At 50.7% G+C, this 27,343-nt stretch overlaps 1 protein-coding gene across 1 annotated transcript in view; it reads right to left on the reverse strand.

Moving 5' to 3' along the window:
• The window catches only part of MINAR1 (membrane integral NOTCH2 associated receptor 1), a 32,459-nt gene extending 13,770 nt beyond the window's left edge, over positions 1 to 18,689 (reverse strand). Inside the window, exon 1 of the mRNA XM_027568823.2 lies at positions 18,658 to 18,689. The gene's annotated coding sequence lies outside the window, so the exon portion shown is untranslated. The remainder of the gene's footprint in view (positions 1 to 18,657) is intronic.
• Positions 18,690 to 27,343: the final 8,654 nt, after the last annotated feature.

Here is a 27,343-nt window from a genome sequence, read left to right on the forward strand (position 1 = left end):
TTTGGTTCCTCACATACCTATCTATCTATCCTTCATCGAGCCAGCTTACTTTTTTTTAACACACTTTGAAGTAAATTGCAGACATCTGAACATTTCATCATGCTTATCATTAACCTTGGTCAATAATTGCTTATGGTTTTCCTTTGAATATCAGATCCTCATGCACAAATCTTCAGTGTGCATTTGCTGAAGGTTTGATAAATGTGCATGCCTGTGCAGTAACCGAAACCCTTGGAAAGATCCAGAACATTCCCAGTGCCCCTTCCCATTCACCCTGTGTTCTTATGTGTTATGGGGAATGTTACGTGCTCCTTACAATTTCCCATCCTTTCTAAAATTCCGACATGTGCTATTTGTAATCTGCACACAGTAATAATAATGAGACTTACTTCAAAATGGAAGGAAAAGCTACGTTAACCCATCCTGATGGAAAAGTTAAACACACCAAACCAAAAGTTCCACAAAATCAAAGAATTTTTTTAAATTTTTTAAATTTTTTTTAATTTTTAATTTATTTTTTTTAATTTTTTTTATTCAGGAATGAGTAAAGCCCATTGATACACCTGGACCGGGTCTGAGATTTCCCAGGAAACGTGGAAACCCATGGCACCGCCTCCCTGGTCACGCCCACTTGGAAAGGCGCTCCGACGGGGCACCTGCTGATTCTGAGGTCGGCTCAACCCGTTTCCTAGGGGAACGGCGTCTTTTCTCCGGGTTAGATTTCGGTGGCTCCTGGCAACGGGTTCTCCGTCCCTCCTGAGGGCAGAGCTTCCCAGGGGCTCCTGGCTCAGGCGTGTGCTCTCCCACACGTGTCTGCAGGGCCATGCAGAGACTGCGGTGTGCAAGAGACAACAGCCCCGAGGGGTCCTGTTCCCGCCCAGAGCAGGTGCCAGCCAGAACTCCCAGCCTCGCCCGGCCACTGAGCCCGTCCCGTGAAAGCACCCAGTTAACAGGGGGTACGGATTGTCCCGCTAGAGTGTCAGGTAAAGATGTGCGCGCAGAAATCAGAGCAGAGGTGAGTGTACGGAGGGAAGGGCAAGCCGTGCACCTGGTACTGGGCTGTTTGGTGCTGAATTCTTCCAACAGCCATCGGAGACCTCTCGCACTTCTGCGAGCACCCTGACCCACAGCGGCTCCCAGGACAGCCCGACGCTGCCTCCCTGAGGGAGCTTCTCGACACTCCACTTCCCGGGCTACATCCCAGCTCCAAAGAGGTATTTGGAAAGCTGAGGTCCCGTGTCTCCTGCGGGGGATGGAAGAATTGCAAGTGATCCGGTACACCTGACTCATCTTTTACTGGGATCTGGGGGCTTATGAATGGCCGGGGGGTAGATGCCTGCCCCCTGCAGATGGGCGCATCAAGGCATGCATGGCGCATGTGCCCGCGACACTGATCCTTGCAGAGGAAACCCCACGCGGCGATCTACGGGAGGCCAGAGGAAACCAGGGAGGAATCGGGAGGGACAGGAGCTTGGCTGGAAAGCAGGCTGCCAGGCTCTGTAACTGAGTGAAAAGTCTGGCTGCCCCATGCTGTCACGGGCCGGCTACCTCACTCGACCACTCACACAACTCTGTGGTGTGAGGACACCGCTCCCATTTCACAGACGAGGAGACTGAGGCCCTGTGAGGGGTGACTGCCCATCAGAGGCGACGGGAGCTGTCTGGGCCAGAGCTGGGTTAGGGGCCCGCGGCTGATGATGCGGTGGAAGGAGCGCCAGGAGTGGGAGAAGCGTCAGCACCGCGGCCAGTTGTGAGTGGGGCAGGTGGGAGGGCCACTCTCACCTGAGCACCTGTTGTGGGCGGGGCCTACAGGTAACACGCACCACAGCCTAGAGAGGGAGGCACTACCGCTCTTCAGTCTGTTCGGGAGGAGAACGTGGTCTGACACACACGGAGACACACTCACACACACTCCCCCCCACACACGGAGACGCACACCAACACACTGAAACATACACGTGGAGACACACTGAGACACAGAGACACACTCACACATGGAGACACACACACTCACTCACACACTGACACACACAAAGACGGACACCCTCAGACATATGTACGCACAGACACACTCACATAAACACACACGGAGACACACTCACTCACACGGAGACACACAGACACAGACTCACACACATACACACTCACACACACATACGAACACACCGAAACACATGGAGACACACTCACACGCTCAGGCGTATGTTCACACTGACACAGACACGCACTCACATGCACTCACACACACACCGCTCATCCAGGCTCTTTCTTAGTTCTCTCGGCAGGTCCCTCAGGGTTTGAATATTTTTAGCTCCCAGCACAACCCAATGCCTATTTTGAGAAAAGGCCAGGAGACCAACATACGCAGCAGTCATCTTGCGTCTGGGAGGCAGACCCCCCACCTGCCAACCACAGATGTGTCATGAGTCACGGTAAGCAGGACCCAGGGGCTACTCGAAGAGCAGTGGCCATGAGCCCCATAGGCAGGGAGGCTGGCACAGGAACCCATGAGCAGCTGGGCATCTGGAAATCAGACCCCATCAGGGGACCCGGTCAGGGGACCCCGTCCAGCCCCACGTGACTGCCCAGCCCAACCCCTGGGCCCAGGCCTCCCCTCCTACATCCCTGCAGGTGCTTTGCATCTCCCAGGCCTGGAATCCTGCTTCCCTTCCAGGGTCCCTCCAGCAGCCTCTCTTCCCCCACCCCTCACTGATCTCAGAGTTTAAGTTAGCCGGGTCCTCCTCACTGGTCAGCAGCCCTCTGCCCGAGCCAGGGGACAGCATTTCTCACATGGGACAGACGTGCTTGGGAGGGATTAAAGCATACGGAGATGTGGCCCCCAGGACCCAGGACCCACGGGGTTGGAATTCCAGGGAGGGGTCCAGAACAGGGTCTTTTTAAAGCCACCCAGACACTTCTGAAGTGTGGGCCTTCGGGCCGAGGGGGTGAGAAACCCCATTTGGAAGTGGAAGTCCTGGGTTTGTGAGAGGCGGCGAAACCAAAGGTTTGGGGCTCAGATCCCAGCCCTGCCTGTCCACAGCTATGTGACCTTGGGCCGGCTACCTACAGCCCCCAGCCTCAGTCTCCTCCCCTGTAACAGCAAGTTTAATTAACAAGGGCACCCGACACAATGACATGCCTTCCAAGTGACAGCCAACAACAAAGGACCACAGTCACCCACGGGCGGTGTGGCAACGCCTGGTGCCGAGTCTGGGTCTCAGCCGGCTCCTGTCCCACAGGCCTTCTGCACGTCATGGGGGAGGCCGACATGAATAGTTTTTGACAATGACTCCATTCTACACACACAGAGCAAGGCACGCCTGCCCAAAGTAGCATCTGGCACGTCCATCCTCACCTGCTCAGCATCTCCAGACACTCTCAGTTTCCCGCCACGGAAAACTCTGTCCTGGACCCTCACAAACCCTGAGTTCCTGCCTCCATCTGGAGTTCACACCACCAGAAGGGAAATAACAAGTTGGCTGTGGAGCTCATCGTTCATCCTTTTTCTAAAAAGAGGGGAGTTCATAACCCGGTGCCCTGAGGAAGCTCTGAGGGCCAGAGGTCAGAGATGGGGTGTCCCCTCAACCCATCACTCTCTGCACAGCAAGGCCGCCACCCCGCGCACCTGCCCCAAGTCTCCTGGAGGACTCTGCAGGCACGCAGCCCTTCACACCCCTGAGCACCAGTGTGAACATGACTGTGTGCTCACATAGCTGGGAGCCCATGGCCATTGGGGTTGGGGCTGGTGGGACCACAGCCAGCGCTCAGGCTAAGCCTCTCCAGGAAAACTGAGCCCACTGCCATAGTTTTTCAAAGGCATGTGGAATTCGTGGCAGAACTGGCCCCAGGATGCGGGGCTCCTGACACCTAGCCTGTGTTCACAAGTGTCCAGTTGTGATCGTGTCAGGTGTCAGAGAAGCATAAACAAGGGGCTGGGAGCCTGGCCTAGGTGAGGTGAGTTCCAGCCATGGGGAAAGGGGAAAGCCAGCTTCAAGGAGGAGGAGGAGGCCATTGTCAATAGCCACAAAGACTGAGGAGGAGGCTGCTGGCCTGGGAGGGGACAGAGCAGGGGTTCCAGGCAGAGGACAGCAGGTGCAAAGTGGCGGCAGGGCAGAGTCTGTTTGGTGAGGATGGAGAGAGGGAGGTGAAGCTGCACAAGCAGGGAATTCAGAGCAGGCGGGTGCTGGGCTACCGGGCGGCTTATGGACTTGATCCTGTGGGCAGTGGGAGCTGAGAACACCAGGCCTGCGTGTTGGGGTGAGCACTCAGCCCACAGGATGCACAGACGGACCCACACTGTCTTCCCCTTGAACACCACCTGATCTACACAGCCTGTTCTAGGCTCTTCTGACTCCGATCCAAGGCTGTTTCCAGTCTGTGGTTCTGGGAAGGGCAGGACCCAGATGCCTGATGTTTTCCCCACCCCCTCACATGTCCCACTCTGGCCATGATGAATGTTGTTGCTGTCTGGTCCGTGAGGCTAAAGTGAACCTTCACCTTCTCATAGCCTTATGCATTTTTCAGAGCTCATAGTGCTGACATCAGGTGTTGACCAAAACAGAGCAGAAAAAAAGGAGGTACGCTCTGGGGCCACAGCTCACAGGGTTGCTGTGTGGAGCTCTGGACAGAACTCAGTTGTCTGGACTCCACCAACTGCTTTACAGATTTCATCTTCCCTTCTGCCAACAACCCTCAAATCTGGTGAGAACGAATGATACAGACCTTCAATCGGATTAGCAAAACTTTGTTATGAAGTGTTCTGATTCAGGCTTTCCCACACGCCAGTCATATATCGATGGTTCAGAAGCCAAAATGGCAGGCAGCGATGGAAAGTAGAGGCGGTGTTCCCACTTCACTCGCATGGAGAGCACACACAGAACAGTTTCCCTGCAGCCTCTGTGTAATTCCTGCCTGAGTGTTGGCCTGCTTGTGGTTTGGGATGTTGTTTGTTTCCAGGATGGTGTTTACTGCTGTGATTCAATATAATTATGGATTCAGGGAAACTGTAAAAGGGAGGCATTATGTGAGGAATTGGAAACGTGTGGTTGGGAAATTCCACATTTCCTCGCGTCACCTATAACAAAATGTCGAACTGAATGGAGACCCCTTTCTCTCCCAGAGGCAGCTTTCCTCCACAAAATCTACTAAAGAGGGCAGCGAGGAGTTGGGAGGGGCTGTCCTTCTGTTTGCCCAGATGTATTCCCCACCCCGAGCTCAACCCTGGTGCAAAGTCCTTGACTAAGAAGCCAGGACATTATGAAGCAAATTCCAGGTCTGGTGAGAAGGCAAGCTTAGAAAATGTGAAAAATCTTCCATTATGAACACCTACAAATGCTGAATAAAATACATTTTTTTAAACATGTGCAGCTAGGTTTGGGAGAAAGCCAGGTAAATGTCCAGGTGCCAGAAACAGAGAAAAATCACAGGGTGAGCAGGAGCGTTGGTAATGTGGCTGCTGTGGGAAAGGTGGGGCAGGTGGTTTCCACTGAGTTAGGATAGAAGAGGCCTCCACCAGATGGCGAGTGGGAAAATGGATGTCTGCCTGGAGCTAGGACCCCTGAAGGACTATTCTCTAACTCTGCATGAAAATATGAAATACAGAGAAAACCTGCTCATGAGCTCAGGAAACAAGGAAACTTGTCAGCCTCTGAGTTAAATAGAGTAAAAGGTTACTCCCTAAAATGTAAATCAGGGCATTGCCTTAAATGCTTTGGGGCCAAAATTTATGTTGCCATAGGGTTCAAGAACTCTTGAGCAAAGAAATTAATATGATATTGGCTCCATGCTGATGATATCCTTGGATGCAAGCAAAACAAAAGCAAAACCACTCTGGACGATTGATGATGCCCTGCAGAGATAAGAAGCCACACACACTAACTGAAAAAATTACAACACACAAGAGGAAATATTCAACAGGGAGTAAGAGTCATCAAATACAAAATAATCAGGACCATTAGGACTCGAAGAACTTCACAAAATGGAATAGCAATCTTAAGAATGTCACAAAATGGAATGCCAATCTTAAAAAAGCTGTAAATATATTTTGAATAGGTAGAGATATCTTAAAATCTTTGGAAATCCAAATAAAATAAGACATTGTGAAAAAAAAGAACACAGAGACCTGGAAAAAACTAAATAGTACCCCTAGAAATTAAAAATAATCACTGAAATAAAAATCACAATAGACAGATCAAATAACATATTAGCATAAGCAACGAGAAAAATAGTAAACTGGAAGACAGATCTAAAGGAATCAATCAGCATGTAGCATAGAAAAATACAAAGATTTTAAAAATACGAAATCAGGGTGAAAAGACATAGAGCAAAGGAGAAATTTTAACAAATGCCTAACAAGAATTCCGGGAGAGATAAGAGAGGATTGTGTAAAGTCAATATCAAAATAACAATGTCTAGAAATGTTCAAGAATTGAAAAACATGAATCCTCAAATTCAAAGAGAAACTGCAAATAAGACCTATAAAAATAAATTTACCCTTAAACAGCAAAACATACCATATTGAAACTGAAGAATACCCGAAGCAGAGAGAAAGCTTTAAAATGGTTGAGGCAGTGCGAGGAGGGAATGACTTAACCGAGAAAAGAATAAAACTAAAAACAGATTTTTTCAAGAATTAAAAAAAAAGGGACTGCAGCAACTGGTGACACAATCAGTTAAGTGTCCAACTCCTGGTTTCAGCTAAGGTCATGATCTCAGTGTTGTGAGATCAAGGCTCCTATCCAGTTCTGTGCTTAGCACAGAGTTTGCTTGGGATTCTTTCTCCCTCTCTCTCTGCCCCTCCTGCTCATGTTCTTGCTCTCCCTCTCTCTGAAATAAATAAATCTTGTTAAAAAATGATAAAATAAGAAAAATTTTAAAGGGATTATTCTGTTATATAAAGATGAGATTGTAATTTGGGGCATCTTTTAGATAAACTGAGGTCTATTTATAAAATCCACATTGTGTGTGTAGTCCATGAACAGATGTCCAGAATTCTTGGTCCCTTTAGAGTTTAAAAAAAAAGGAAAAACTAGAAGAGATAGACACAAAATTCTTAAAGTTCTAAGGAAAAATGACTTATAGTTTATAATTCGATCACCAGAAAAACCCATTATTCATAAATAAAAATTAAAACTGAAGACACATTCCTCACTGTAAAAACTACTAAAGGAGCTCCTTCAGAAAAAAAAACAAATCCAGAAAAAAGAAAGTAGTAAACATGCAATTAATGCTAAACACATACCAACTGTATAAAACCATATTAATGACTAATTTTGAAGCTAAGATGGAAGGGGGATGGTGATCATGGTTAAAACTCCCTAAGCATTATCTGGTGTTCTCCAGAGGAGGAAAAGGATGTTAAATAAATTTAGATGTTAATTCAAAAAAATGTATATTAGAAAACAATTTATGGATAACCACCAATAGAACAGGAATAAATTATAGAACTTAATGAAGAACTTCTAAACTAGTGTAGAGAAAACAGAATAAATAAAAGCTCAATCAATTAATAGAAGATCAGAAATCAAAGAAAGAAAGAAGCAATGACAAAGATAAGCAAAAATCACAAGATGACAGAAATATTTCCAAATACATCAAATCACAATACATGTAAACAGGCTAAATTTACCAGTTAAAAAGACTGTGTCTCTTAAATTGGATTAAAAAAAAATTACAGCCAAATGCCACCTATAAGAAATATACCTAAACATGTTGTCACAGAAGGGTTGAAAGTATAAGGATGAAATAAGACAATATCAGCCAAAACCAAATCAGAATACAGTTGGTATTTGTTATAGGCAGAATGGTACAATAGTTAAAGATCATAGACTCTGGAGCCAAGTTACCCAAATTTAAATCCAAGCTCTTCCACTTACTAGCTGGGTGACTTGAGCATTATTAGTCTCTCTGTGTCTCAGTTTCCTCAGCTGAAAATGGGGACGATAATAGTACCAACATCACATGACTGAGTTGTATGCATGAGTGCCTGGCAAAGGGTGAGCAATTTGGCAATACAGATAAAGCTCAAGATAAGCAAATCCTACTGCCCTCCAAATCTACCTCTAGTTATATACCAAGATAAACATTCACATGGGTTCATAAGGCAGCAAAACTGCTTATTAAAACACTTTTTAATAGCAAAAGGGTACAGTGGGGGAAGAGGTAAACATGGGTTTCTCATATAATTGATACTGTACAGCAGCTAATGTGAATGAATTTATTTACAATAAATTTAAGGATAAACTTCAAAAACACAAAAGTGTGTGGAAAGGAAAGTTGCAAATGGATGTGTCCTATCACTGATGTAATTTGAAAAAAATAGATTGTTTTGGAATATTTATAGAAAAAGGATAATATGAATACATATATGGAAATGAAATATGTCAGGTTTGGGATAGCGGTTTCCTTTGAAGAAAGAGAGGGGAGGTAGGAAGATGTGGTATAAGGCCTAAAATGAAGGCCCAGCATTATGTGCTGCCCTGACATCTGGTGAAACCAGGAGGGCCTCAGATGGCCTTCACACTCTGCTCCTGCAGAGAAGATCCCCTAACCAAACAGCCCTCCTTATCAAGAGGATCAGGCACAGCATCTACGTGTCGCTGAGGAGCAAGTGTTAATAACTTGCCAGCCACGGAATTATTCAAACAAGCCAATCACAGCATCCCACAGGATCCAGGGGTCACTTCACCCTCTTGTCACTACAACGCCTAGCCTTGCAAAGACCCAAGTTCAGACACTGTGTGCCCTGAGTCCTCCTCCTCTGGGTTGTGAATATGTGATTAATAAACTGCTCTCAATTTCATTTGGCCAACATCAGGTGTTTTGTACATGGCCATCCCCATAACCCTAGGAGGAGAATCTCCCTCACCAGTGGGGTGAAGAGCAGGGGATCGAAACACAAGGAGTGGCAAGTAGAACATGAACTTTCACATACTGTTTCCTTAAAAAAAAAAAAAAAAAAAAAGCAGGGAAGCAAAAATGATCAAATGTGAACTCCTACTTAATCTCAGTGGTAGATGGACATCTCTTAGGTTATGTTCAGTCCTTTTATTCACTTTTTAAAAATACGTATTAATTAAAAGGTAAAGTACATTTTAAAAACTAGGAAAACAGGTTCCCACTTAGACCTGTCAAAAATGGAGCCAAAAGAAAAGAAAAAAAAAATGTAAGTAGGCTCCACACCCAGCATGGAACCCAATGTGGGGCTTGAACTCACAACCCTAAGATCAAGACCTGAGCTGAGATCAAGAGTCGGACACTCAATCGACTGAGTTGCCCAGATGCTCCCAAAAGAAAATTTTTATAAATGAGACTGTAAAGGTGAGTAACTAAGAAAATCGACAGGACAGTGTTTTGCTGTTGTTCATGCTTCATTGTCTTTGCATTTTTATGGTGAGAGGGCCCGTGTGCTGGAGGGAACACTGTCAAGTTATTTGCTTTGCGATACTTAGTTAACTGTTCCGGTACAGTGGCAATCTATTCGGATAGCCAAACTACAAGCCCTTGTAATTATGATTTGACAGACAAATCACTGGAGAATGATTTCTTGACTTGAAGGTACGTAAGGACTGAAGGTACGAAGGTAGCCTTTCAAGTCAATGAGAAAACCATGGTTTATTCAGTAGAACGTAAATGCATCAATAGTTAAGTATTATTGGAATAACTGGTTAACCAATTGGTAAAAAATTAAGTTGGCTCTCAGTCCTTGCCATACACAAAAGGAAATTACGGATAAAATAAAAAGAAGGCAATTTTAGTCGGGATTTAGATAATGCGAAGTCGTGTAAGCATCTTCCGTACGAGATTCCAGAATCTGAAATCAGGGAGGAAAAGACTGATCAGCTAGGATAAATGGAAATGACTTACTTACAATGCCAATAAACGTCACAAAAATTGAAAGAAAAAAAAAACAGAATGCAGAAGCTTTTGGCATCTTATCGAAAGCTCTAAATACTAATAGGAAAGAAGCAACAGCCGAAAAGAAAAAATAGTGAATTTACAAAGAAAGAAAGGCAAAGAAAATAATACACATCATAATCAGTAAAGCAAACTAAAACAGCACTTTGACTACCTTATAATTTATAAATCAAAAGAAAGTATTTTAAATGATATTTTCTTTATGAGGTGGAGAAACAGTACAAGACATGGGCTTTTCACCTGCTGGATTGGTAATGGTTAAGAAGGCTCATACCATTATGGGGGGTTGTGGGAAAAAAGGCACCCCCGTGTATCACTGGAGAGGTACACACCTGTGTGACTATTACAGGAAGTAATCCGCAGTAAAATTCAAAATAAAACTTAACACCTAAAATGAAAATATACCTATTTTTAAATGAAACAAATCCATACTTCTAAGGCTTTCTCCAAAGGAAATCATCATATATGTATAAAAAGAAAAAAAAAAGGCTACAAATACATTCTCTTCCATGTTGCCTATAAGAAGAAAGTATCACCAATAAACTTTATATCCAACTGGTCGTGTAAGATTGTAGCACATCAATATGCTGAAATACCATGCAGCAATTAATAAATCATGTTGCAAATATATGTTTATTGACACATTTAATATTAATGGCATATTCTTAAGTAAAAAAAAGCATGCAACTAATGGTATACTGTAATGTGATGTAAAATTGTCTATATATAACACCTTCTATATGGCAAAACTAGTAATAATTGTCCCTGGTGCTTTTTTCCTCCTTTTGTTCAGGTCCGTATTATTTAAATGTTCTGAATATCTCATTTTCTAATGAAAAATAAAGAGGAAAAGATTTGCAGGTGGATCCCAGACACATAAATTGGGGAGTAAATTAGCACCTCTGATCTTTGGCTTTCTCATCTAGAAAAGGAAGGTATCACTTCCTCCTCCTGGGATCACCAAGAGGGTCAAATGAGACATCCTTTTTTTCATTCAGAAGATACTCGTTTTGGAACTGGCATGTACCAGGCACTATTTTAGTGGAAATACAGCAGGTTACAGGGCAGACCAAAACAAAACAAAAATACCCTAGTAAGCTTATATTCTAGGTGGGTAGATAGATAATAAACAAAATAAACAAGTAAAACACACAGTACGGTAGAGGTACAGAGTGTTATGGAGAAAAAGAGAGGAGAGCAGAAAGAACGGGGCAATTTTAAAGAAGATGGTCAGAGAGGTCCTCGGACGAAAGACTGCATTTGAATGAAGTCCCCAGATATGGATGAAACAAGCCATGTACCGACTTTCCATCCGCAGGGAGGAAGGCGAGTGTCCAAGTTGGCAGGAACAGCTAGTGCAAAGGCCCTGGGGCAGAAGCATGAGTGGCACGTTTGGCTGCTTATGGAGGCACTTTATAAAATATGGTATGCTAAGAAACAGGATGTATTAGTATATTATCTCTGATACAATATTTAGCTCCAAGATGATTACTTTCTTTATCAAAATGTCTCCAAAAATAGCTTCCTAATGCTCACGCATCACTTGTGTCTCATTTTAGGGCAAAATATTAGTAATGAGTAGGAGGTCCCTTAACTTGCCCTCTGCCTGAAATCGTCCCCAGACCAGCCTTCTCCCTTTGACCTTCCAGGAAGAGGTGAGGCCCTGGACCAGATGATGGCGGTCGAATGGAGACGTACAGACAGACAGCATTTGGCGGGGTGGGGTGGGAGGCTGGGAAGCCAAAATGTTGCCTCTTGGTACAAGACATCCCCAGTTCATTTCTTACCTAGGAAAGTGTTTCCAACCTTCCCTGCGTATACTCCCTGAATACACTTTCTATGTTTTAATTTGTGTTAACTATTTGTTTTCACTCCAGCGATAAATCCAAATGCATATCCCGGATCCCATGAGTGGCTGCCTGAAAACCGGGTCTAGCTCTGTGCTTTCTGAGCCTGACGTGCTTTGGCGACCGTGTTGAACTTCTGCCGCTGTGTCTCCCAAACGGGGATCCATGGGTTCAGCCCTTTCAAGAGGGTAGAGTTCTAGGATTCGAGAAACACTGACCAAGGTGAAGATCCCTGCAGATTCTCCAGAAGTCAGGTAAAGCTCCGCCTCTGGTTCTGCCTCCCCCTACTTTGGTGGCAAATACGGATCATCTCGAACGTCGTCCTGTATCAGCTTCTTTCTGCCGCTCTAGCACATCACCACAACAAGTGGCTTAACACCACCGGATCTGCCATCTGAGAGTGTCAGATGTAACAAGCCCACAGGGGGCTTCACGGGGCAAAAATCCACCAATCGGCAGGGCGGCCTTTCTCCCCGGGGCTCCAGGGAAGAATCCCTTTCCTTGCGGTCTCCCTGGTTTCTGGACTCTGGGCCCCTTCCTCCATCTCCAAAGCTAGCAGTGCATGGCTCCCATCTCTGCTCCGTCTACGACCCCCCCCCCCCCCGCCTTCTCCTCTCCATTCACAGGCTGTAGCGATAAACCCCGGCCCCCAGACAGCCGGGATGATCCCCTTAACTTCCTCACGTCTGCGAGGCCCCTTCTGCGTGTAAGGTAACGTGGTCAGAAGTTTTAGGGGCTGGCCCGCAGGCAGCTTTGGGGGCTGTTCCTTACTGGGCCTCCCATCGGGGCCTTGACCAGGGGCCCTGAATCCCCAGCCACCCGAGCACACGGGGGGAAGGGAAGGCTCATCCCCTCCACGTTTTCGCACGTACAGTAGACATCCCTGGAAGCCTGCCGGCCTTCTCCGAAGGCGAATGCTTTGCCTTAATGGATAAAATACATCCTAAAATAGAGTGGGTACCTCTATTGACCACCAACCGAGGGGAATGAGAATATTGCTGGGGATGTGAGTAAGGACTCCCCGGGCCGAAATCCTGATACACGTCCTAAAATCCCAGACACATGGCCGGCCGCATTGCCTCGTCCCCCTCCCCATTCCTGGAGCTCACGGCACCCCTGACCCGAGCCGGTGGCCGTGGTGGCCCCTGAGAGCAGGCAGCCTCTCCTTCTTGCCAAGGGCAGCCCTCCCCCGACCAGCCACTCCGCGGCGCTCTGCAACCACCGCATCCTTCCCGTTGATGGGGCGCGGCTGCAAGGTGCGTTCCGTGACTCATAATGTCCGCTCAAACCCGGGTGCCCCTCCTCAGGCAACTCACCACCACACTCGTAAAATGTGGGGTAAACCCAGGCTCAGTTCTTAGGCCAGACATTCCGACTGGGCAAAGCCTGGAAGTCCATATTCATGAAGATCCCCAAGAGGCTCTGGGATGGTAGGCAGCTGCTTGGGAATTCTGGACGAGTCACACCTTGCTGCCGATGACCCGTGGTTCTCCTTTAAATAATTCCCGATTGGCTCACGTGCTTCTCAAGTAAAGCTTCCTTACCCTGGCGGGCAGAACACACGGCCCCTCCCTCAGCCTGGATCTGAGGATCTTTCCGGTGGCCACACCAGGCAGTAGACTCAGACCAAGCTTGTGGGGGGACAGAATCATGATACTTTCTTCCTTCCTGTGGCCGCTGGAGAGTCAGGCCTTCCGCATCCCTGCAGAGAGCCCTGCGAGTCCCTGCGGCGGGCCATCTATTCCCTCCCTCACCTGACGGCGCGCCCCGAGCTGCCCAGCCTGTGCCAGACACCATGCTAGTCCCAGGGCAACACGATGACCGGGGCTGTCCCAGCCCTCCAGGGTCTCCCAGCCTAGCGGGAGGGGCAGCCCAGCAGACGGGCTGTTAGCACGGCGCAGGGCAGGCTCCGACAGCCATGGGGACAAAGAGGAAGAGCCCACAGCCCACCGTCCACGCCCCTTCTTCATCTGTGCCCACCCCACTCGCTGCCCGCTCCACATCCACCCCCTGCCCCCCGCCGCCCGCACACTGAGGAACGACTTCCCACCTTCCTCAGCTCGGTGCACTGCCCGCTCCTCGTGTCTCCTGGTGGCTTCTCAGCAGTGTTGACGCCGGGCCGGCTTCCACGACGTCTCCGGGCGTCATACTCACAGGCTTCCCACCGACCCTACTGCTCTGCTGATCTTTTTGGTTTGTTTTCTCAGCTGTTTACTGAAGTCTCTTAAGTAACCAGAACACTTGCATGTTTAGCTTCCCACAGAAAACTTCCCTTTCTCGAAATCCCAGTGTTCGCAGAGGCTCCGTGTGGCCCTCCTGCCCACCAGCCACGGGAGGTCACGACGGCTCCCAGCACAGAACGGGAACGGCAGAGGGGAAGGACGACGCAGACAGGACACACGGAGGAAGCCGCTCAAGGCAAAGGGACGCAGGTGGGTCCAGTGCTGCTCCCACGGCCACGCCAGGGGGCAAGGCTGCCACGAAAGCTCTCATTAGCGGAGGGCATGCACGAACGAACCCCCAGAGCACCAGAAAAATCACACAGTGAGCACGTTCGACAGTTCACACTCTCAGGATGGTATTCAATGACGCACGTGCACACGTGTGTGGTCCGCTCGGCAGGCAGCCTTCGACCCTGGATGAAGAAGGACGTGTCAGCCTGTCGCAGCCATATGACACCGGCCTTTCAGCTCATCCCACAGACCCCTCAGCTTTAATTCTAAGATCACAAAGCAGCTTCTTTTTGTTATCTGGCTTCTAATCTCCCTGATCAGTGAACAAATTCATCAGATCCACTTTCTTCCCCTTAAACTATTAAACCAGCATTTTATGGCTTATGCACCAGGCTTTTGGTCATCAAGTGTCCTTCTCTAAAAGAGCGACCTGGGTATATCACCAGAGAGCTCTCCGACTAGCTACCAATGACTACATCCTCAGTGCAGTGATCACCCCCGTGGCTGATTCCCCCACGAAACCCTGTCTCAGCACCCACTGGCCCTCCTGATGGGTTCTGATGGGTTCTCATCACATCCAAAGCCAGCATTAGCCTAAGGCCTGTGCGTGCTGCACCCGTCAGGATAGGCCAGGTTCTGCTGCAGTGACAAACAGTCCCCAGACTCCAGTGGCTCAAAACCACAACAGTTTACCTCTTCTCCACACGACACGTCCACTATGAGTAAGCTAGGGTCTGTGCTCCACATCATCTTCAATGCGCACTGAGGAAGCAGCCACCTTCTAGAGCTTTCACTACCACTGGAGCAGAGGGAAAGGGAGAGCACGGTGAGGGAGCTTCTACATCCTAAAGCTCCCATACACACTTCTCTAGCCAAGCAAGGCACGCGGCCACACCTAACTTCATGTAGGCAGGAAAACGCAATCCCGCGCGGGCTCAGCAAGAGAAAGAGTCAGAATATTTATGAACAGAATGGATAACCACACGTATGTTGCTTATTACCTCTTGGAGATATCCTGTTCCTAGGTGCAATATAATCATTTAAAAATATATATGTATTTGGTCATTCAGATAACCAAAATATATATTTCTCAGATATATTTGCCTTCATCCATAGACCCTGAAAAGGCTTCAGAGCCATAAAAGTGAAATGGGTGTTTTGTTATTAATGAAGGTGACTTTTGGGCCCTACCCGAGGGCTGGGGCTGGTTGCCAGGAGGACCAATCATGTAATTAGAGGGTTGGAACTTTTGGTCTCATCCCCAATCTCCAGGGAGTGGAGAGCGGCTGGGAGCTTGAGTCAATGGCCAATGACTTAGTCAATTGTGACTATGTAATGAAGTCTCCATAAAACCCCAAGAGGAGAGTTTTCTGGCCCTTTCTCAGAGAGCTCCCATGTTTGAAGAACCAGAATGTGAGCCCTCAGGCTGTGGGATCTGATAGTGTCTCCAGTTGCTACTGTCAGCAGTGAACCGAATCCCGATGTCCAGGAACGGCGGGTGTGTGTGTGGAGGACCACACCCTCCATGCTGGAACTCTAAAAGACCTCATTAACAGCTCCAACTCCATTAAAGATTTTCTTACAACGAGCCAGCCAGTGTCCTAGACACCAGAGACAGCAACAAATAAATCCAAGCCCCCGCCCCCCTACGATTCACATAGTGGTGGAGCCGAGCCATCCATCAGTCATCGTTCGGCCAAAATAACTCCTCATCTCCTCATCCATCCAGCAAGGACCTACTAAGCACCCACTCGCCCGGCGGGCACAGTGCTAGACTCGGGAAATTTAGGGCTGCAACAGTTAGGGTCCTCTGGGGCTCACATTGTGGGGACACAGCTAGCCCTCCAGAAGGAGCGGGTGCCAGGGACACACTGATCCTACAGAACGGCATAACCACACCATTTTGGTTCAAGCACTCAGAGAGAAAATATGCCATGTTCTAGAGAGAAGCCTTCCAGGGGTCCTCAAACTGTGTTCTGGGGAGCCGTTAGCGGTTCCAGAAGGGTGCTTCTGGAGTCAGGCTGGGAGTGAGCAGGCTGCTAGGTTGCTCCCCGCTCTTTAATCTGTTCCATGTACTTAACTGTCATATAAGATTTAATTTTAAAAGAGAAAGAGAGGGGGGATTAATGATCTGACCTGATGCGCTCTCATTTCATACATATGAAAATAAACATGGAGGAGAGTGAAGTCACTCATCAAGGTCATGTGAGGAGTTAGAAGAGTGCCTGAGACTGGCCGGTAACTCCCTCTGCTTGTCTCGAAACTCTGCAGCGCTGTTCCTATTCCTTTTCTTTGTCTTTTTTTTTTTTTTTTTTTTTAATGGACACTGAGTCTATAGGTAAGCTCCAAAAACTACAATCTAAATGTCAGTGGGAAAATCGAATGAGTGGGGCTTTAGCAACAGATCTGCAGAGGAATCTGGAAGCTTTTCCCAGCTAGTTTGAGAATGCCCATCACCCCGTGGCTGGAGCGGAGAGCAGGGCCATCAAATGCGGGCCCTGCATCGCTGGAACGCTGTTTTCTGCTTCACATTCGTCAAGATTGGAGACAGGGCTGATTTTGGGAATCCTGAGTGAGAAACCGCCCCCCCCCAGACCAGTCCTGTGTGCTATGGATAGAGACAGGACAGACAGCCCAACCTCGGGGGAGCAAAAATGCTTTGGAGGGAGTATCAGCGAGTTAATAAATACGAAGGCTTTTAGAAGCTGGAAAGTCCCATCAGTGTTACCTCTAGCACTAGTCAGGGAAAAAGACATTATACATGTAAAACTCAGAAAGAACATACCACCAACAAAGAACTCTTTGTCTGTCTTCCACGTATTAAGTGCTGTACAACACTTCCTCACCAAACGCATCAGAAATGCAAATAAACTGTTTGATCTATTCTTTCCCTGGCAACTGATATTTATTTCCACATAGTCCCAGATCTCTACAAACCTCAGACACACACAATAAAAATCAGACTTTATTTACCAGACATTTAAGGTTTTCCCTCCAGGCTCCCGTAAGTGAAGAAGAATCTGTACATTTGCTCTTTCTGCAGACTCGCCTCCCCCCTCCCGCTCCCCCCTCCTCTGCTACCCAAGAAGAAAGCCCATTAACCGGGGGTAGCGCAAGTCTCTCTACAGTGCCAGGCGACCTGCTCTCTCGTACTCTCTTCTCTCACTTCAACAGTGCTCGAAATACTGCAGCCAGGCTCTCAATGAGCCGGTGGCCCAGAGCTCATTCCCAAAGACATCTGTGGCCACAGTAGTCAGCTGGCTCCCACCTGCAGGGCAGGCTCCATTGATGTCGGTGATTCCAGAAAGGGGAAGAAGGGCCATTTACCGACCCTGTCCATCCAGACAGGTGACGGCAGCGGCTTGTTTGCTGGAGGAAGGGGTGCCTAATTCGCCCCACAAGCTGCTGCCAGACTCCTGGCAACTCTTCACATCATACATAAAATCACAGCAGAGCCCCCCCAACGAAGCTCCAGATCGCAGCGTGGGGGCAGGAGCAAAAACTCTGCCCCCTCCCAGTTAAAGCACCCCATCCACACGAGAAATGGGGTGAAAGCTTTTTAAGACCTCTACTGTTTACAGCAGAGACTCGGGATTTTTCCCTCCCCTTAGGTCTTCATTGAACGTATGCACAACAGTTTAACAAAGCTACAATCTTCCCAGCAGAACAGTGCTGATCGAGCGCTATTACAGTTAAGCTTCTCCAATTCTACCGGAAGCTCCGGGCACTCCCGGGGAGCAGACAGATGATCACTCTGGCTGGATTTGATCCCGCGAGGAGCACTCGGAATCCTCGATTTAGCAGGGATGGTGGAGCAGGTAGGGATGCTGCATATGCATGAATCAGACAGGATACGAGTGCACACTCCCTGACACCCAGGCCTGGCTTCTGTGCTTTCTGGCAGGTGAAGTTGAACATCCTCATCTCCCCGGGAAGAACAACGATCCCGTTCCACCTCTACGTGACTGGAAATCTCAATGTAAGAATTGGATGCACTGGCCGGTCCACCTGGGGCTTGTCCAGCTTTCCGTCTTACTTTGCGCCTCTGATGTGTCAGGCTTTTTGCACACATGGCTCACATATTTAACCCTAAAAATATCGTTTTCTAGAAGCGAATTGTCAGCCGTGAAAACTTGGCCCAAACTGCATGGTCCCTTCCCGGATCCCTGATCTCACCGCCAGGTTTGGCCAAGCCCGGCACCCCCAACCCCACCCCCACCCCAACACCTTTTCCACCAAGCTCAGGGCGCAGCGCCAAGGGCCCCGCGCCCCGCGGCCCGCAGAGCTGGGAGTCCCGCCGAGGCAGGGGGGCGCGCCCGCCGGCCCCGACTGCCCCCCGCGCGCGGCGCCCCAGCCGCGGGCACTCGCGGACCCACGTCGCCTGGGCACACACCCGCACGCGTGCGCCCCAGCCCCGCGCGTCCGGGGCTCTCCGAAGTTACCTCCGAGGCCCCTGCGGGGCTCCCGCTGCTCTCCGGCGGCGCTGCGCTCGGCCTCCAACGCCGCGCCTCGGCAAGGCTCCGAGCCCCCGGCCCGGCTCCTGGGGCAGCCCGGGGTCCGCGCCCGGGGAGCGGGGCGGCTGCAGCTCCCGCCGCCCGGCCCGGGGTCCGCCCTCAGCCGCGCGGCGCCCACCGGGCTGCGGGCGGGGCCGGGGCGGACACGCAGCGGCCGGGACAGGCGCGCGGGCTCCTCCGGGGCAGCGGGCGGCCGGCTCGGGCTCGCATGGCCCCGGGCGGCCCCGGCCCCGGTCTTTTGTCTCGGCCGGCGCGCCGCGTCACGGGCTGAGGGCAGAGAGCCGCGCGGGCCGGGCAGCCGGCGGCGGAGAGCCGGGCTCGCGGCTCGCGGTCGCCCGCCCGGGGCGCGCAGCAGGCGGGGCGCACGGGCGGGGACTGCGCGCACCCCGGGGACGGAGGGGCGGGCCCGAGGAGGGGCGCGGCTGGAGGCTGCGGCGGGGGCGGGAGCGGGCGTGGGGGCGCAGCCAGAGCTCGGGGACGGCGACGTCGCTCGGTCCCGGATCGCGGCTGCCGCGCCGGGGGAGAGCGAGCGGAGGCTGCGCGCTGGAGGCAGCCGGGCGGCGGGAGCGGCCAGCTGGGTTCGCGTCTCCGGGCTCCCCTGAGCTGAAGGTGACCGCGGCCCCCAGTGGCCGAGCCGGGGCGAACAGTGTCCTCGCCTCTCCTCCGGGCGCACTGGGCTCGCCCTCTCCGGGCCTCCGGCTCCGCAGTCTTTGCAAGGCCAGGGCGAAGTGGTCCCTTCGCTCATTGATTTTCCCTCTTGGCGGGTCTCGGCTTAATTGGTACCCAGATTGGAGATTGGAGGTCATGTGACCACCCCCTCCCCAAACACAAACAAACACCCACACACACTCACACACACCCCAAGCCCAGCGAACCCCGGGTGGGTTTGCAAGAGTCAAATTGGACACATCGATCAGCCCTGGCGGCCTTTGGCAAGTGGCCCTGTGCGCCGCAGTGGGTCTGAGGCGCGGTAGCTGCCTCTAGCCAGACCTGTCCCTGCGGCTGGCGAAGCTCACAGCCACAGCGTTCTGGGTGCCCTCGTCGACAACAGCACAAACAAGTCGTCGTTCCAGACCCGTGGGATCCCATTTCAAAAGGAAAGCAAACCCTCCACCAAGTCTCGGTACCTCGGCGGGGCCAGGGCCCTCTCCCTGGGCTGCAATCGGTGGCTGTCCCCGCTCCCCGCCCAGCGCAGTCAAGATGCCTACCTGTGGTCTGAGCCCCGGCCTGGGGGGCGGGGCGGGACAAGGGTCTCCGTCCCAGCCTCCCTCCCTGCGCTGCCTGGATGTGGCTGGCCGCACTGCTCTGAAAGTGAACCTGCTAATAACCGGATACTTTAAATAATGCCTGATCCGGGTGATACGTGTGGACAGCTTGATTTCTCCCAGAGCTCCTCTCTGCTTGAGTTTTTACATGTATTTGCCTTTAGTATCTCTTCGCCAGGCAGGTGCAAACCTGGACTGCCGAGAGAACAAAAGGACTTGACCTCGGAGATGGGAGTCAAGTGTGTGCCATTCCTTTACCCCTTGCTCGGGGACTCAGAATTCCTAACTGGTACTGCCTCTGTCTTTTGTCTGGATATGGTTTGTGACAAAGAAAGGCATAAACCCAAAGAATAAAGGGGTCAAGATGAGGAGTCTGGGGGTAGCTAAAGAGATCCGGAGACTCCCAGGGACTTTCTACCCTTTGCCTTCATAGGACGGGTTATTTGAGACCTCAGCAACATATAGATGGATTTCTCCCCAAATAAGAATGGAGGCACCCTGTGGAGCAATCAGACAGAAGGTGGAGAGGCGTCTGCCTTCCCTGCGCTCTAAGTTGTACTTTCTTACTCTCCCTCTGGTTTCTCCGCCAAGGACCACCACAGAGGTTCTAGGAGGGAAAATCCAGAACTTCCTAAAGCTCGGAAGGAGCCAAAATCTACTCGTTCCCTGTTAGTTCAGCTGAGGCAGGTTAGAGGCTTATTTGATTTTTTTCTTCTGAAAAACCATTTTGGAAAACCTTTTCAATTTAAAGCCGTGTAAAATGAACACACAGACGCTAAAATCACTGGATTCCACCCAGAAGTTTGCTAGTGGTGGTCAGAGTCCCAAAGAAGTCAACATATTGTCCCTTCCAGGTCCTGACTCCTGATTTCCCTCAGCCTGTCCCAGAAGCCCCCCTGCAAGCCCTGGGACGTATTCCTCCTACCTTCCGGTTGGCTACTCACCGTCCCCAGGAGAGGCACGGATGCAGGAGCACCTCAGCTGGCCGCTCTCCCCGTGTCCCTCTCTGGGAAGTGGCACTCATCCTGGGACTACCTTGACTTTTCTGCACCCACAGCGAATGTCCTTGGACCTGCCCCATCCTGCCCACCTGGGACAGGGTCCTCACCCTCCAGGGTCATCTCCCTCCACCACCCCCGTGCCAGAGCGCCATCGGATCATGCCCACTTATCTATGGACCCAACACATAAAGGTTGGGGGGAAATGATGGAAATTCATGCATTATACTCCCAGGATAAGCTAAGATTTTTTTTTTTAATTTTAATTTTGGTCTGGAGAACAGAAGGAGACAGGGGATGAGGTGGAAGACAGGGCACCGGACCATGAAGACAGGAATGGAATCAGCACCCAGCAATCATGTGGCTTTCAGCCCCCAGTGCCCCGTTCTACGGTGTCCCTCCCAGACCCCCGCATCCCACCTTGTAATACCATTCATAAACAGGAGAGAACGCAGTGCGGAGTAAGCAGAACAGCACTGAATTTGGAATCTGAAGATCTGATTGTAGACATCTATTAAAGGGTATGAACCACCAAATGAACACAGACAGATTACCCAGCTTATCTTTAGTCCTTTAACACTTGAAATGTTGGGTTTTACTGAAGTTTAATATCTGGGCTGAAACACATGGATGGTTTCCATCATACAGAATCCGAGCTTGATTGTGAAACCCTAGCAAATCTATGGGGATCCATGGGATCCAGTCTCAGTAACGTGTCCCATTCAATGAAATATCGCCCAGCAGCCCAAAGAGATGGATCCGTCGTCAAATCCTTTGACTTTCTCGGGGACAGCATTGTCCTCTCTCTCTTCATCATCCTTCTCACCTCAACTGCTTCAGAGCCTGTCTCTCCCAGACCTGCCCCCCCCCCCCGCCATATCTCTGTTTCTCTCCCTTCCCCCTCTGCTTTGTAAGATCTCCACATTCGCTGTCCTCCCTCCAGAGGCGAAGGGGCGCACTGGTCAGAATCAGAATGCCCTTTAGTGACAGACGTAGGGAGAAGGCCGTGAACACCCACACAAGAACACTTTTGGGTCCATCATAACTAGGTCTCCTCTGGGCGCGTCTGGGCTTCCTGAAGCATTAGGAAAGCCCTGGACAGAGTGCAGCAGACGGAAGGCTCTGGTCTCCAGCTCCCCTGCCGACTGTCCGGGGGCACTTGACACAACTTTGTAACCTCTGCTGACCGCAGGCTCACCATCTAGAACTGGGGCAGGAGCCCTCACAGGGTCATTGGGAAGACTGGGTAAATGCAGTTTAAGTCTCATGACAGGCATTCAGCAGGTGTTCGTGGCTTCGTAAGATGACAAGAGAAAGGGAGGGAGGGGGGAGGGAGGGGGGAGGGAGGGAGGGAGGATGTGCATCTTGAGCATCCAGGCAGAAGGTTCACTGTACCGATGAACAAGGATTGGAAGCACGGGGAGCCTGTTCCCTCCCCAGGGCGAAAGTCCCAGCAGCAAATCTCCTTTTGGAGGAGGTTTGCTTTGCAGGCTTGAGGAAACGGTGAGCAGCTCAACCCGACAGAGCCAGGGCCGGGCCTGGGCGCAGGCTCTGACTCCCCTTGAGCCATCCAAGACTCCGTACCTTGCTGCTCCCGTGTACCCCAGGCTGTCACCTGCGTGGGAGCACTGACCAGCCTCCCCCTGACCCGGGGCTCTCTGGATCCTACGCAGCCTCGCTAGTCCAGGCTCCTATCCGAGGACGTCCAGAGCTCTGTATCAAGCAGAAATAAGTGTCAGAGATCATCTCAGACATTGGTTTTCCAACTGTAGGAGAACAGCGGCCTCTACCCTCGAGTCCCCAAGGAAAACCTTTTTGATATACTGTCTGTTCCCGGAGGAATTTCATCAGTGCAGGGATTTCGGGTACAGTCATAGGCTTCTGGGACAAATCTGGGGTGAGGTGGGGTCCAGAGCCACTCAGCGTCTGTAAACACTCGGCTGTGGATTAATTTCGTGGGTGGAGGCTGCCGTAGCAGGTTGCCGGGCGTGAAGATGAGCCCCGGAAGGGGCTGTGAACTTGTCAGTCGTGCTGTGAATTAGGACCGGATCTGAACCCCAGAACCGAGCTCTTGTGAATCCTAGCTCAGTGTCCATGGAGGGCTACCACCGCATTTCCAGAAATGCTGTGTGTTGCGGGAACATCCTGGATGAAGCTGGAGACTTGGGACCTCTTCGGGCCAAGGCGAGTCCGGCAGCCCCACGGTCACCTCCAGAAGGCAGGCCCCGGGCGGGACACATCCCCGGTTGAACGTGAACCCTTGGTTTCTACTCTTCTGCTCTGCACGTGGCCTGTTCCAGGCAGACGCTGCTGTGGTGGCATGTTTGGCAGGTGCAGAGGACATGTGTCATTTGTGGCTGCCCAGATTCTAAATTCTCTTCTTATTTTGGAGAAAGCTGCCATTTTGAAACTTCAACGTCCCCTCTCCTCCCGAACCCTGGCAGAGTCTGAAGCCAAAGACTCTGGGGACAGTTCGGAAAGTGTCCCATCACGAGCGGCAGTGGCATCCAGGGCCCAACGTGGGAACAGCGGGGCCCTCACGGAGCCCTTCCTGTGGCGTGACCTTGACTGTGACCCCAGCCCCTCCCCACCAGTTTCCGCCGGTGCACTCTCCATCCTGACTCTCCGGCCTTCCCACTGATGCAGTCAGCTCCTGGGATGCTCCCAATAAATTCCCTTGGTGTCTCTGTAGACTGGAGTCGGGGTCTGATGCTGGCAACCCAGAGTCCTGACGGGCAGCGAGAGGTTGGTTTTCCGCGCTCGGATATTCTCATGCCCTAGAAATCCTGGACAGGAGGCGAGGGTGAGACCCAGCTCAGAGTGTCTGGTCACACCGGAGCTGAACTCACCAGGCAACGGCCACGTCTGGCAGCCCCCTCTCCTTGCTCTGCAGGTGCAGGCTGTGGTGGACAACACGTGAGCTGTGGGTGTGGGGGGTGACCGGGGAGTCCCGTCCCGCCCCCCTCTCCTGGGCTCTGGCACCTGGCCACGGTGCTGCCCCCTCTGGGTCTGGCTTCCTCATCCCCTGCAGAGGGAGCTCGCATCAGGCTGTCCCTAGAGAACTTCGCCGCCCTGGCCGGGCGGTCAGGATCCTGGGATGCCCGCAGAAGAGTCTGCAAACAACACGTGAGCTCCCAGCCCTCGCCTCTCAATGAGCGGGGCTCTGGGATGCGCTGCTGGAGGAGAACTGGGAGGGAGAAGGAGCTTTGTCCATGCTCTGAGTTCTTCAATTTCATCGTGAGGGGTGGGAGAGGAGTGAGGGGTGCCACCTGGGGCCAGGTGAATGGGGATGTCCCTAAGTCCTGGGCATTGCAGTTTGGGGGCACCGTTCATCCGAATTCCCTGCTGTTCTGCACTTTGTTGCAGAAAACCCATGACTCCTCTTTGAGACCGTAGGATCCATAGACGGCATTGCTTACGTTAGAAGATGAAGCATGAGTCCCCAACAGAAGTAACTAGACCTCCCTGGTTCTCTCAACGGCAGGCAAGTGGCTCAGGAAACGAATGGAGGAGATTCTGTGGAGCATGACCCCTGACACAATGCCTGGCACATAGTAGGGGCTCAGGAAACGTCCAACAACTTGGGTGTTCTTGCCAACATGGCATAACACGAATCTTTTCTAAGTGCAAGGCCTGGCCCTTAGGAGCAGGTGCTCTTGGCACGTTGGCAGAGTGATCTCTGTCTCCCAGCAGTTCACCCGGGGAAGCTGCCAGCCCAAGCTGGACGTTAGCGTCCCCACATCCACACAGGGCCCCGGAGCGCGGCTTTGGTTCATGTGCGTGTCTTCTCACCCTTACTGGACAGACAGGAGAACCAGGCCTCGACCCTGGAAAGGAAATGACCTCGCCAAGTGGGCACTGCCTCCCGCTGATCTAACACGTCCCTCGAGACGGAGCTTCGAACAGGAGGTGGATGTCGGTCAGCATGCCTAAGGGATACCGCTGACAAGGGAGAGTTCGATGAAGCCCCGGGGAGAAGAGCACTTACAAATATGCATGAGGCAGCCCGGAGACTTGCCAGGGCTGCGGGGGCACTTTGGCGACCAGAGAAGGCCGGCCTCTCGTTCAGAGGTCCCAGTATTTCCCTGGAGTTATCTGGATCCCTGAGATAAACAAAAATATTTTTAGGGTTGGCAAACGGGCATGCCTGCCAGTTTCTACTGAAACAACCCTCTCCTTTCTCATGTCAGGAATGTCAGGCTACGGGACAACCTGAATCATCCAGAATTATCTACCAGCTAAGCAGAAGACAGACAGCCTGCATCTGCTTATTCCGTGAAAACGCCAAGCCCCACAATGCACCAGGCGAAAGCAGAGACGTCACCAAGCGCCAATACACATGAAGAACCTACTACACGCCAGGCGTGTGTCTGAGGCTTGGCTTGCTTAAGCTTTACAGAAATCCTACAAGGCAGGTGATGCTGCTATCCCCATTTTATAGACAGAAATTGGGGAGCAGAGAAGTTTAGCTTCTTCTCTGCGATCACACAGCTGGTAAGAGCTGGAGCAGGAACATCCCCGGGCGGTCTGGCTCTAGAGCCTAGGGTGTTCATCTGTGTGTTATAGGGACGAGTGGTGCTGGGCTCCGAAGTCTCAGTGTCCGTGGGAAAGACGGGTGCCCAGAAAGTCCTTCTAGCTCAGGGTGGCCTGTGAGTGCAGGATGGCCCCGGGGACACTCAGGAGGCCAGGCCATCCACTTTGTTTATGTGTTAGTAATACACACAGTGTAGAAACTGTAACAATATCCCAAAGATGACAACCAGCTGTCCTGTCTAGAGACACCTGCCTTCCCAGTTCCTCCAGGGACAGACTATAAAAGTAAACATGTATCAGGATTTCTTTGGCAAAATAGCAACATTCTACACACATTACTTTATGCGTAAATTTTGTCACCATCGACAAGATATTTTGGAGATCACTCCATATCAGTGTTTATAAGGCTGTTTATTCCTTATTTCAGGTAAACTTTTTATTTTGAGATATATGTAGATTTGCTTGTAGTTGGCCTGTTGTTTTTTATGGTTGCATAGTATTCCACTGTACAGATTACCATAATATATTTAATGAGTCTCCATGAATGGATATGTAGGTAATTGCCAAAGTTTTGCTATTATAAACATTAATGCAATCAGTATACCTCATACGTGTCATTACACATACTTAAGAGTGAACATCTGTAAGATAAATCCTTAAAAGTAGAACCAAGGAGTCAAAATGAATATGTAACTTTACTGATATTAAAAATTTACTCTCCAGTGAGGTTATACCAGTACACACTCCCAACAGATCAGAAAAAGTTATTTGCACGATTTCCATTTTTTGGACAATTTGGTGTAAAACAAAAATGCAATCACCATTCATTTATATGAGAAATTTTTTAAGCATTCCCAGACCCAAAAAATAACCTCTCTTAGGCTTTTCTGATACCTCAGGACACATATTCCTAAAGGGTGCAGGAACCGAGCTGAGATGAAGCTCAGATGCTCAGATGCTCACACAGTCCAAGCTCTGGCGGTTGGACCTGCAGTGCTGGGTGCAGCTCAGGAGATGGGGTGGAGGCGGGGGGGTTATCCTCGAGGTTTGGGAGCACTCCCGGCTGGGGGGGGCACTTGTGGCTGGGGGGGGCGCTGGGGGCCCATTCCTGGCTGGGGGTATTGCTCGGGGCTTGGTGGGGACCCTTGGGACTTAGGGAGGGCTTTCGTGGCTGGGGGGCGCTGGTGGCTGGTGGGTGGGCATTCGCAGCTGGTGGGAACCGCTCCTTGGCAAGGGGGGGCGTTCACGGCTGGAGGGAGGCAATGGTGGCTGGGAGGAGGTCACAGCTGGGGGGGGACCTCTCGTGGTTGGGGGGGCACTGCCTCTGTAAGCTTGCTGCAAACCCAGCACGGAACACCATTTTCGTTTTATTTTGGTTTTGCCTCTTCTCATAAAAGCAAAAATCGTCTTTGGGTTTTCCCAGTTAGCGAAAATGGGTAGGAAGGCATGTTTTTCATAAACCCAAAGTGGGGTCACGCCAACTTCTGCAAAGTAGGGGGAGACGTGCATATCTTCATGACTTGATTATCAGCTTTAAATCATGTCATTTACCCCAAGCCTGTCTCCCACTCGCAGGTTTTATTAGAAACATAAGACGCGTGTCACGGGGATGCATTACCTGTGCATTCTGTTCCTTCGGCGTAATCCTCGCACTTACCCTATAGACACCCTGCTGTCCAGTAAAAATTAATTTATTTCACCCCCTTGTTGTGCTGGTTAATAGTGACTCCATTCATCTCTTGTGGAGTGAAAACTCATCTTCCAGAAGTCTCTTCAAGAATGCTTCACGGAAACCATACACCCTATATTCTCGAATGT

Source organism: Zalophus californianus, chromosome 6 (genome assembly GCF_009762305.2).
Source record: "Zalophus californianus isolate mZalCal1 chromosome 6, mZalCal1.pri.v2, whole genome shotgun sequence".
Lineage (NCBI taxonomy): Eukaryota > Metazoa > Chordata > Mammalia > Carnivora > Otariidae > Zalophus > Zalophus californianus.